The 12,914-nt window shown below is 46.2% G+C and overlaps 1 long non-coding RNA gene across 1 annotated transcript; it reads left to right on the top strand.

The window, feature by feature from the left end:
• The first annotated feature begins 1,035 nt into the window (after window positions 1-1,035).
• LOC137349373 (uncharacterized) lies at window positions 1,036-11,910 on the top strand. Its single transcript, XR_010969363.1, has 3 exons — window positions 1,036-1,237; window positions 8,090-8,213; window positions 11,170-11,910. It is a non-coding gene; the product is annotated as an uncharacterized lncRNA (long non-coding RNA).
• Window positions 11,911-12,914: the final 1,004 nt, after the last annotated feature.

The raw sequence follows: 12,914 nt of genomic DNA, 5'->3' as shown, positions 1-12,914 counted from the left end.
TCAACTTGACTATTCTAACACATTCCTGGCCAGCATCACACATTCTACCCTCCATAAACTTTAGATCATCCAAAACTCTGCTGCCTGTGTCGTTACTCGAACCACGTCCTGTTCACCCATCACAACTGTGCTCACTGGCCTACACAGGCTCCCAGTTAAATAGCACCTCAATTTTAAAATACTCATCCTTGCTTTCAAATCTCTCCATACCCTCACGCCTCACTATCTCTATAATCTCCTCCAGCTCTAGCAGACAGAGTTTCGAAACACTCAGCAACACAACGACAGTGAAACATCCTCGGAGGAAAAGGGGGTGTAGTGTGTGATGCAACTCACAAGGACCTTGTCCGCCGCCATCACTCACACTGCTTGGCATTGCGCTTCCGCGAAAAGTAGTTCGGCACTGCGCATGCCTGGACTCCAATGCCGTGAACCGTGAACATTTTTTTTTAACGCCGACAATGTTGGGTTGAAGCCCCGCCATTGAACTTCCCAATATAAGCGCTGGAAGGGAGTGGGAGAGTCATCGAAAATGACGAGTCAAAGGGCATCGGAGGGAGCGGGGAAGATAAGCTGTGATTGAGCATGAAACTGAATGCGGTGATTAAAGCGGTGATCATGGAAGGGAGCAGGGACCTGAATGCGACCATTGAGGCGGTTTGGATTTGATTCGCGTTTTGTGTCAAATTCAGCAGTGCCATCTTTACTCCTGGCAGCTGCCTGAGGCACAGTGACGTTTCAGTCGATGAGGTTGCATTTGCGCATGTACCAGTGATGCAGCACCTATTTGGTTTCGTTGCCAGCAAACGCGCCATTAATATATGTTTGCTGCTTTATACCATTTTACTTTTCTGAGGATGAACCATGAACTACCCGTCCATTCCCCGACTGGTAAATGGCAGCCTATAGTGCCCAGAATGCACCGCGCGCAGAAATACGGCCTATCTCCACCCCAAGAACCGCAACACGCACGCGTCAGAAGGCTCCGCCTCACGGAGTCGTCTGTCTCCGCGGAGCATGCGCGGTGCCGTTCCCGGAATCTGAGCGCAGCCTCGATAACACCGAGTTTCAACCGCTCTCAGGCCCTGAATCAGAGCCGCCGGGTTCGGCGAGAACCCCGGGGGAAGGGAGGGGCCGCATTAAAGCGATGGTGCAGCGACTTCAGTCTCCGAGCCGCCATTTCCCAGTTTCTTCTCCCGTTTCCACCGAGTCAGGAAGCCTGTGAGTTGATTGGCTGGTAAGTTTTGTAACTTTGTTTCCCTTTCTCCAAAATTAGGAAATTTGTCCAAGGAGCTGGAAATTAAACATTCCAGTTTTCATCAGAATAAGGGGCAGCTTCCTGAGATTTAACTGACACCAATAGAAGGGAAGTAAGTAGCCGATGAGCCGTCTTTTATTTTTAAGTATTGAGGTTTATTATTTATTTATTTCGAGATACAGCACTGAAACAGGTCCTTCGGCCCACCGAGTCTGTGCCGACCATCAACCAGCCATTTATATTAATCCTACATTAATCCCATATTCCTACCACAAGCCCTCAATTCCCCTACCACCTACCTGCACTAGGGGCAATTTACAATCGCCAATTTACTTATCAACCTGCAAATCTTTGGCTGTGGGAAGAAACCAGAGCACCCAGCAGAAACCCATGTACAGGCCGAATGGCCTGTTCCTGTGCTGAACTGTTCTTTGTTCTTTGTTTGTGATTGGTTGGGTAATTAACAACTGTTAGTCAATTTAATTAGCTTTAAAAAATAAGGGGAAAGTTGTTTAAAAAAAGACCTCGAGTGATAAAGTGAGTTCTAAGAGTGTGTTTTTTTTAAATTAGAGTAATTTAGATTGTCGTGGGTAGTGTTTGGAGTAGAACAATCCTCTCGTGTAATTAATATTTTTTAAAGGGAGTAACTAAATAATCTAAAGGTAAGTCATGGCAGGAGAGCTCAGCCCCGTGATATGCTCCTCCTGCGCGATGTGGGAAATCAGAGATGCTTCCAGTGTCCCTGACGACCATGTGTGCAGGAAGTGGATCCAGCTGCAGCTACTGACTACCCGCATTATGGAGCTGCAGGTGGATTCACTGTGGAGCATCGGCGATGCTGAGGACGTTGTGGATAGCACGTTTAGAGAGGTGGTCACACTGCAGGTAATGGCTGCACAGGCAGAAATGAGATGGGTGACCACCAGATGGAGTAGTAGGCGCAGACAGGTTGTGCAGGAGTCCCCTGTGGCCATCCCCCTCTCAAACAGATAGACCACTTTGGATACTGTTGGGTGGAATGACCTCCCAGCGGAAAGCAGCAGCAGCCAAGTTTGTGTTACCACGCATGGCTCTGCTGCACAGCAGGGGAGGAAAAGGACTGGAAGAACTATACTGATAATGGATTCTATCGTAAGGGATACAGATCGGCATTTCTGTGGCGACAAATATGACTTCAGGATGGTATGTTGCCTCCCTGGTGCTAGGGTCAAGTTAGTCACGGAATGGCTGCAGGACATTCTGAAGGGGGGGCGAATATTCAGAGGTCGTGGAACACATTGGTACCAACGACGGAGGTAAAAAGAGGATGAAGACCTGAAACAAGAATTTAGGGAGCTAGGTGGCAGATTAAAAAGCAGGACCTCAAAGGTTGTAATCTCTGGATTACTCCAGTGCCACATGCTAGTGAGTATCGGAATAGGAGGATAGAGCAGATGAATGCGTGGCTGAAGAGATGGTGCAGGAGGGAGGGCTTTAGCTTCCTGGATCACTGGGTCTGTTTCTGGCAAAGGTGGGACCCGTATAAGTTGGACGAACATCCTTGCTGGGAGGTTTACGAGTGCTGTTGGGGGCAGTTTAAACACATTTGGCAGAGGAATGGGATACAGAGTGGAGGTATAGGAGCGGGTGATGCTCAGTCAAATCTCGAAGAGAAACTGAGTCAGTCTGTTCGGCAGAGCAAATATAGACCTGTTAAGGCACAAGTGACAAATGCAAGGCTGGATTGCATTTATTTTAATGCAAGACAGATGAATTGAGGGTGTTGATTAGCACATGGGATGATATAGTTGCTATCACGGAGATGGTTGAGGGAAGGGCAGGACTGGCAGCTCAATATTCCAGGGTATAGAATCTTCAGGTGTGACAGGAGAAGGGATAAAAGAGGCGGTCGCATTGCACTGTTGATCAAGGAGTCAATTACTGCAGTTTCTTTCTTTTCTTTCTTCTTTTGGGCCTCCTTATCTCGAGAGACAATGGATACGCACCTGGAGGTGGTCAGTGGTTTGTGAAGCAGCGCCTGGAGTGGCTATAAAGGCCAATTCTGGAGTGACAGGCTCTTCCACAGGTGCTGCAGAGAAATTTGTTTGTCGGGGCTGTTGCACAGTTGGCTCTCCCCTTGCGCCTCTGTCTTTTTTCCTGCCAACTACTGAGTCTCTTCGACTCGCCACAATTTAGCCCTGTCTTTATGGCTGCCCGCCAGCTCTGGCGAATGCTGGCAACTGACTCCCACGACTTGTGATCAATGTCACACGATTTCATGTCGAGTTTGCAGACGTCTTTATAGCGGAGACATGGACGGCCGGTGGGTCTGATACCAGTGGCGAGCACGCCGTACAATGTGCCTTTGGGGATCCTGCCATCTTCCATGCGGCTCACATGGCCAAGCCATCTCAAGCGCCGCTGACTCAGTAGTGTGTATAAGCTGGGGGTGTTGGCCGCTTCAAGGACTTCTGTGTTGGAGATATAGTCCTGCCACCTGATGCCAAGTATTCTCCGAAGACAGCGAAGATGGAATGAATTGAGACGTCGCTCTTGGCTGGCATACGTTGTCCAGGCCTCGCTGCCGTAGAGCAAGGTACTGAGGACACAGGCCTGATACACTCGGAGTTTTGTGTTCTGTGTCAGTGCGCCATTTTCCCACACTCTCTTGGCCAGTCTGGACATAGCAGTGGAAGCCTTACCCATGCGCTTGTTGATTTCTGCATCTAGAGACAGGTTACTGGTGATAGTTGAGACTAGGTAGCTGAACTCTTGAACCACTTCCAGAGCGTGGTCGCCAATATTGATGGATGGAGCATTTCTGACGTCCTGCCCCATGATGTTCGTTTTCTTGAGGCTGATGGTTAGGCCAAATTCATTGCAGGCAGACGCAAACCTGTCGAAGGAGGGATGATATCTGAGAAGGTTCTTCAAATGAGGCCAGATGAGTAGAACTTGAAAACAAAAAGGGGGCAATCACTTGGCTGGGAGTGTACTGCAGGCCTCCAAACAGTCAGGGAGAGATAGAGGAGCAGATATGTAGGCCAATCTCAGAGAGGTGTAAAAATAATGGAGTAATAATAGGGGATTTCAACTTACCTGATATCAACTGGGATGGTCTGAGTGTAAAAGACTTCAAGGGGGCGGAGTTCTTAAAATATATACAGGAGACTTTTTTGAGCCAGTACCCAGAAAGTGCAACAAGAAAAGGCGCAGTACTGGACCTAATCCTAGGGAATGATGCTGGACAAGTGGTAGAAGTGTCAGTGGGGGTGCATTTCGGGGATAGTGACCATAACTCTAAGAAAAAGACAAAGGCGGGCTGGAAATAAAAGTACTGAATTGGGGGAAGGCCGAGTTCAATATGATAAAACAGGATCTGGCCAAAGTGGACTGGGAGCAGCTACTTGTAGGAAAGTCTGCATCAGACCAGTGCGAGTCATTCAAAGAGGAAATAGTGAGGGTTCAGAGGCAACGTGTACCCGTAAAGGTGAAGGGTAGGACCAACAAGTCCAGGGAAACCTGGATGTCAAGGGATATAGAGGATTGGATCAGAAAAAAAAAAGGAGGCTTATGCCAGATTCAAAGTGCTGAAAACAGCAGAGGACCTGGAGGAGTATAGAAAGTGTAGTTTGGGGGGTGGGTGAGTGGGGGGGGGGGGGGGGGTACAAAAAAAAGTAATTAGGAGAGCAAAGAGGGGGCATGAAAAAACACTGGCGGGCAATATCAAGGAAAACGCTAAGGCATTTTCTAAGTATATTAAGGGCAAGAGGATAAGCAGTGAAAGAGTGGGGCCCATTAGGGACCAAAGTGCCAATCTGTGTGTGAAGTCGGAGGACATAGGTGAGGTTTTAAATGATTACTTTGCATCTGTGTTCACTATGGAGTAAGATGATGTAGGTGTAGAGATCAGGGAGGGGGATTGTGATACACTTGAACATATTAGCATTGAAAGTGAGGAAGTATTAGCTGTTTTAGCGGGCTTAAAAGTGGATAAATCCCCAGTCCCAGATGAGATGTATCCCAGGCTGTTATGTGAGGCAAGGGAGGAGAGAGCAAGTGCTCTGACATAAATTTTCAGATCCTCTCTGGTCACAGGAGAGGTACCAGAGGACTGGAGGACTACGAATGTGGTGCCATTATCAAGAAGGGTAGCAGGGATAAACCAGGTACTTACAGGCCAGTGAGTCTAACATCAGTGGTTGGGAAAACATTGGAAGAAATTATGAGGGACATGATTAATCTCCACTTGGAGAGGCAGGGATTAATCAGGGATAGTCAACATGGCTTTGTCAGGGGGAGATCGTGTCTAACTAACTTGATTGAATTTTTCAAGGCAGTGACTAGGTGTGTAGATGAGGGTAAAGCAGTTGATGTAGTCTGCATGGACTTCAGTAAGCTTTTGATAAGGTCCCACATGGGAGAGTGGTTAAGAAGGTCAGAGCCCATGGGATCCAGGGCAATTTGGCAAATTGGATCCAAAATTGGCTTAGTGGCAGGAGGCAGAGGGTGATGGTCGAGGGTTGTTTTTGCGAGTGGAAACCCGAGACCAGTGGTGTACCGCAGGGATCGGTACTGGGACCCTTACTGTTTGTAGTGTACATTAATGATTTAGATGTGAATATAGGAGGCATGATAAGTAAATTCGCAGTTGACATGAAAATTGGTGATGTCGTAAATAGTGAGGAGGAAAGCCTTAGATTACAGGACGATATCGATGGGCTGGTAAGATGGGCAGAGCAGTGGCAAATGGAATTTAATCCTGAGAAGTGTCAGGTGATGCATTTTGGGAGGAGTAACAAGGCAAGGGAATATACAATGGATGGTAGGACCCGAGGAAGTACAGAGGGTCAGAGGGACCTTGGTGTACTTGTCCATAGATCACTGAAGGCAGCAGCACAGGTAGATAAGGTGGTTAGGAAGGCATATGGGATACTTGCCTTTATCAGCTGAGGCATAGAATATAAGAGCAGGGAGGTTATGGTGGAACTGTATAAAACGCTAGTTAGGCCACAGCTGGAGTACTGTGTACAGTTCTAGGCACCACACTATAGGAAGGATGTGATTGCACTGGAGAGGGTGCAGAGAAGTATCACAAGGATGTTGCCTGGTCTGGAGCATTTCAGGTATGAAGAGAGACTGAAATGGCTGGGGTTGTTTTCATTAGAGCAGAGAAGGCTGAAGGGGGACATGATTGAGGTATTCAAATTTATGAGGGGCATTGATAGGTTAGATAGGAAGAAACTTTTTCCCTTCGTGGAGGTGTCAATAACCAGGAGACATTGATTTAAGGTAAGGGGCAGGAGGTTTAGAGAGGATTTGTGGGGAAAAAAAAAGTTTCACCCAGAGGGTGGTTGGAATCTGAAAAGCACTGCCTGAAGAGGTGGTAGAGGCCGGAACCCTCACAACATTTAACCATGTATTTAGATGAGCACTTGAAACGCCATAGCAGACAAGACTATGGGCCAAGTGCTGGAAAATGGGATTAGAATAGTTAGGTGCTTGATGATCGGCACGGACACGATGGGCCGAAGGGCCTGTTTCTGTGCTGTATAACTCTCTGACTCTATTTACAGCACAGGAGGAGGCCATTCTGCCCATTGTATCTGTTCATCCCACTTTCCAGTTGTTAAGACCTCACAGATTGTCAATATGAAAAATATGAGATATGAATCCCCAGACCACACTAATAAATTACACAAGATTTCACATTTTCAGTCTTTTGTTCTAATAACTAAACTAAAAGAAATCCCCAATTAACTAAATAGCACTTGGATTGTAAATTGTGGTGTCAGCTATTTCCAAAGATATTTTCTTGACTTATTCAACACTTGACTATCTCACACCACACTGATACATTACAGTCCTTTTTGATGACAAAAGCCTTTGCGGTTAAAAGTTTCAAATTCCTGCCAATGGTGGGGCTGCTCCGACCTCTGGAGTGCACATCCTGTGTAATGTGCCAACTCCAGATAACCTTTTGTGTAGGAAGTATCATTGGGGGAGGTGGTGACATCGGGGTAATGTCACTGGAACATGGGTTCGAATCCCACCACGGCAGATGGTGACATTTAAATTCAATAAATAAATCTGCAATTAAAAAGCCATCTGGTTCATGAGATGGGAAAGCTGCTGTCCTTACCTGGTCTGTCCTATATGTGACTCCAGATCCACAGCAATGTGGCTGACTCTGAAATGCCCTCTGAAATGGCCGAGCGAGCCTCTCAGTTGTCAAGGGCAGTTTGGGATGGACAATAAATACTGGCCGAGCCAGCAACACCCACATCACATGGATGAAGATAAAACAAGTTGCAGCAGTTCGAGCTCCGGTTTTCGGAGCATGAACTGCAGCTGGTGTCACTGCGGTGCACCCATGAGGTGAGAGATTTGTGGACAGCACGTTTATAGATATGGTCACCCTGCAGCTTAAGAGTATGCAGGGAGAGAGGCAATGGGTGGCCAACTGACAGTCAAGAAGAAACAGACAGGGAATGCAGGAGACCCCTGAGTGCATCTCACTCTCCAACCAGTATTCAGTTCTGAATACTGATGAAAGTGATGGTTCATCTAAGGAGTGCAGCCAGAGTCAAGGCCATGGCAGCACAGTTGGATCAGCTTCACAGAGGGTCACAAAGCTGACTGACTGAGCAATAGTGATCGGAGATTTGATAGGGGAATACACAGGCGTTTCTGCAGCCGCAGACGTGAATCCAGGCTGGTGTGTGGCCTCCCTCAGGACAATGTACAGCAGGGTGCATGCACAGTCATCCTGGGCCAGGAAGCAGGAGGAGAGAATGTTGTGAATTTCTATCCTGGACTGACAGTGATGGTTTTTGTTAACTCCTTTTACAGGGGCTTAGAAGCAGGGGATATGCAGATGGGGAATCTCGAGCCAAACATCAGATCAAGATCTGACAGAGTCACTCGATACATCAGGACCTGAATATCATCATCCTTTGAATGTGGAAGGAGAAAGGTTTGTCTGTTCTGTCTGTGGGAAAAGATTTCAGGTATCAGTGAGACTGGAAAAGCACTGAGATACACAAAGCCCTGGTTAGACCACACCTGGAGTATTGTGTTCAGTTCTGGGCACCACACCTTCGGAAGGATATAATGGCCTTGGAGGGAGTGCAGTGTAGATTTACCTGAATGATACCTGGACTCCAAGGGTTAAATTACGAGGAGAGATTACACAAATGAATCATAGTCATTACAGCACAGAAGGAGGACATTGATCTTTTTGATTCCATCCCAGCTCTTTGTAGAACAATCCAGTCAGTCCCATTCCCCCACTCTATCCCCGTAGTCCTGCAGGTTTATTTCCCTCAAGTGCCCATCTAATTTCCTTTTGTAATCATTGATCGTCTCCACTTCCACCACCCTCGTAGGCAGTGAGTTCCAGGTCATTACCATTCACTGTGTAAAAAAACTGCTTCCTCACATCCCTCCTGTATCTCAAAACCTGAATCTGTGTCCACTAATCCTTGTATCATCAGCTAATGGGAACAGCTTTTCTTGGTCTGCCTTATCTAAACCTGTCATCATTTTCAACACCTCTATCAGATCTCCCCTCAATCTCCTTTGCTCCAAGGAGAACAACACCAGTTCCTCCAACCTAACCTTGTAGTTAAATTCTCTCATCTCAGGAACCATTCTGATAAGTCTCTGCACCCTCTCAAGGACCTTCACATCCTTCCGAAAGTGTGGTGACCAGAACTGGATGCAATACTCTAGTTGTGGCCTAACCAGAGCTTTATAAATGTTCAGCATAACTTCCTTCCTTTTGTGTTCAATACCTCTATTTATGAGGCCCAAGATCCCATTTGCTTTGCCAACTGTTCCCTCAATACATCCTTCCACTTTCAGTGATCTCTGCACATGAACCCTCAGGTCCCTCTATCCCTGCAAACTCTTTAGAACTGTACCATTAAGTGTATGTTGCCTCTCCCTATTCCTTCTGCCAGAATGAATCACCTCACTGTGAGGGTTGTAGTCCCTGGAATTCAGAAGATTAAGGGGTGATTTGATCCAAGTTTTCAAGATATTAATTGAAACTGACAGGGTAGATAGAGAGAAACTCTTCTCCATCACCTGCAGTACTCGGCAGCATCGTCTAAAACATAGAGCCAGAACTTTCATTAATCCACCCCTGGGCCCAGTGAACCTGAGCATTAATCCACCCAGGCTGAATGTACACAGAATTACAGCCCAAAAACAGGCCGTTCAGCCCCTCTAGTCTGTGCTGCTGTTTATAATCCACATGAGCCTCCTCCCAATCTAATTACATCATCCCACCCTGCCCTCATATCCCTCTATTCCCTTCTCCCTCATAAATGCATTGAGCCTCCCCTTAAACACATCATTGTTATCACCTTCAACCACTCCACATGGCAGTGAGTTCCACATTCTCACCACTCTGAGTAGAGAAATTCCTCCTAAATTCTCTATTTGACCTGTTAATGTCTGTATTATATTGCTGCCCCCTTGTTCTGACTCCCTGATAATTTTGAAGACCTCTATCAGATCTCCTCCTCGTCTTCTCTTTTCCAGAGAAAGGATCCCCAGCCTGCTCAATCTTGCTGGATAGTAACATCCTCTCTGGTGACATCTTTGTAAATCTATTCTGCACTTTCTTCAGTCTTCAATATCCTTTTTTAATCTGGAGACCAGAACTGCTCACAGTCCTTCTAAGTGAGGTTCTCTATAAATGTAACATTCCCTCCCTGCCGTTACATTGTATTCCTCGAGAAAAGAACATCAGCTCTTTCTTTGCTCTCTTATCCACTTGTGTTGCTCCTTTTAGTGATTTATGTGACTCTGTTCCCAGATCTCTTTGCTCCTCTGCTCCATTTAATTACATTCTAACCAATAACTGGCCTCCTTATTCCTCCTCCCACAATGAACCAGCTCATATTTCACGATGTTGAATTTCATTTCCCATTTATCTGTCCAGTCTGCCAGCCTGTTTCTGTCTTCCTGGATTTCAGTGCACTCCTCCTCATTATTAGTTCTATCATCCAGTTTGGTGTCAACTACAAGTTATGAAAACATCCCTCTAATTCCTGAGTCCAAATGTGGGTGAAGAACAGAATTCCCAGTGTACTTCACACCATAGTTGATGTCCCGGGCACTCGGGTTTCTGTATAATTTATTTAATAATTTTCTCCATTGTCTCTCTGGCCCTGATCTCAATGGGATGACACAAAATCATCCATTCAATATTTGGAGCTTTCAGTGGAGGATTCATTACCCAGGACTCCCGTGATAAGAGTCAGTCCCTTTTCAATGACCACAGGGGCCCGGTGCATTGGCGTGGGATCGAACTGTGCACTGAGCATGTCCAGCGTAGGTAATGGAGATGGACTGAGATGGACCAGGTGGATCGGGAGGCGAGAGGAGATTGTGGGTACAGGGGAGGAATTGGAGCCGTGGGTGGGCTGGGAGGCTTCATATACACCTGGGGTAGGCCAAGAAGCCCCGTGTTTACCTCATGGTGACAGGCCCGGGGGAGAGGGGTCACTGGCCGCCATCTTGGACAGGGCGGGGTCAGGGTGCAAGCACAGCCATCTTGGTGAAGGCACAGAGAGCAAACAGGACCTGACAAATTCTGTTTCCGACTGGGTCCGAGTGCCCAGGAGATGGAGCATCCTGGACAATAGGGTTTTCAGCAGCTTCACCCACTCTCAGGCTGCATGTGATGTTTGCAGCCTTGAAGAGTCCATGGGCCATGTATATATTCACTGTGAGAGGTTACAGCCCCTGTATCGTTACCCGAAGGGGCTGCTTCTCAACTTAGAATCCTGGAAATTTACAGTACGGAAGGAGGCCATTTGGCCCATCGTGTCCTCATTGGCTGACAAGGAGCCATCCAGCCTAATCCCGCTTTCCAGCTCTTGGTCCAGAGTGTGATGATCCTGTATTTTTTTTTCCAGGAAGAATGCAGTGTGCCTTTAAGGCTGGAAAAGGAGCAGTGCTGCTTGAAGGCAACAAGCTCCAGAGACTGAGTCAAAGAATGTATTCTCGTTGCCCCGGGATGCAGCCACTCAGACTGAAGATCGAGAGATGCATTGTTTCCAATTGACATTTGAAACTAGTTGAAAAACTAGCATTTGAGACACCGTTAACAGAGACAGACACAGATTATCATCCAGCATATACTGAAGGAAAAGAGAGCTCTCTCTTGGTTTATTTAAACCCTATTTATTATTCTCTCAGAATTCTGATGTCAAGCCAGATTAATTTCTAAAAAAAAATATCCAATTCCTTTAACTACTGAACTGTAATTGTTGAAATTTATTGCTGGAGAAGAACAGCATCAATTCAACTGCTGAACTAGACTGTGGACTGTTCTACTGTTGAAGAAACTTTTATTTTCTCCCCCCATCACACGGCTGTGAGGACTTCAAGCAACATTGGACTATTCCATATCGGAAGATTTCACTTCGGCAGGAGCATAAATATGCAAAGTCACTATTTTTTCTGTTTTAACTATTTATATGTCAGTAGTGTTTAAGAATTTAGTTTTTCTAATTATACAGTTAATTTGTTGATCTATAGACACCTGGTTTGGTTAGCCTTATTCGGGGGTTAATAGATGGTACAATTTGGCTGGATCTTTAATTTGGAATGTTTAAAATGTCAGGCGATCTGTGAGGGACGGGACTGAATCAACAGTGCGTTTCTCCCACCACTATCAAAATTGTATATTTTGACTGGGGGGCTTTGACTTGAGCGGTCGGTCGTAATAATACCCTTGTAGTTTAGGGCACTTCACGTGCATATCCAAGTACTTTTTAATTGTTGTGAGGGTTTCTGCCTCTACCACCCTCCCAGGCAGTGAGTTACAGATCCCCACCACCCTCTGTCTGAAAACATTTCCCCTCAAATCCCTTTTAAATTTCCTACCTCTTTCTCTAAATCTATGCCCCTGGTTATGGACCCCTCAGCCAAGGGGAATAGGTCCTTCCTATCCACTCTATTTAGACCCATCATCATTTTCTACACTTCAATTCGGTCTCCCCTCAGCCTCCTCTGTTCCAAAGAAAACAACCCTCACCGATCCAATATTTCCTCAGAACGAAAATTCTCCAATCCAGCCAACATCCTTGTAAATCTCCTCTGTATTTTCTCTAATATAGCCACATCTTTCCAACAGTGCAGTGACCAGAACTGTACACAGTCCTCCAGCTGTGTCCTAACCAGTGTTTTATACATTTTCAGCAGAACCTCCATGCTCTTATATTCTCTGCCTTGGCTAATAAAGGCAAGTATCCCTTACGCCTTTTCTACCTGCCCAGCCATGTTCAGGGATCTATGAACATGCACTCCAAGGCCCCTCTGTTCCTTTATACTTCTCAATATCCTACCATTTATTGTGTATTCCCTTGCCTTGCCAGCTGTCTCCAAATGCATTACCTCACACTTCTCCGGATTGAATTCCATTTGTCACTATTCTGCCCACCTAACCAGTCCATTGATATCTTCCTGCAGTTTACAGCTTTCTTCTTCATTATCAACCATATGGTCAATTTTTGTTTCATCTGCAAACTTTTTAATCAAATCCCCTACATTCAAGTCCAAACCATTGATCTATAGAACAAAAAGCCAGTACTGATCCCTGCAGAACCTCACTGAAAACAGCCTTCCAGTCACACAAACACTCATCAACCATTACTCT

This window comes from Heterodontus francisci, chromosome 34, assembly GCF_036365525.1.
Source record: "Heterodontus francisci isolate sHetFra1 chromosome 34, sHetFra1.hap1, whole genome shotgun sequence".
Taxonomy (NCBI): Eukaryota; Metazoa; Chordata; class Chondrichthyes; order Heterodontiformes; family Heterodontidae; genus Heterodontus; species Heterodontus francisci.
This window is presented reverse-complemented; position numbering and strand designations above follow the sequence as displayed.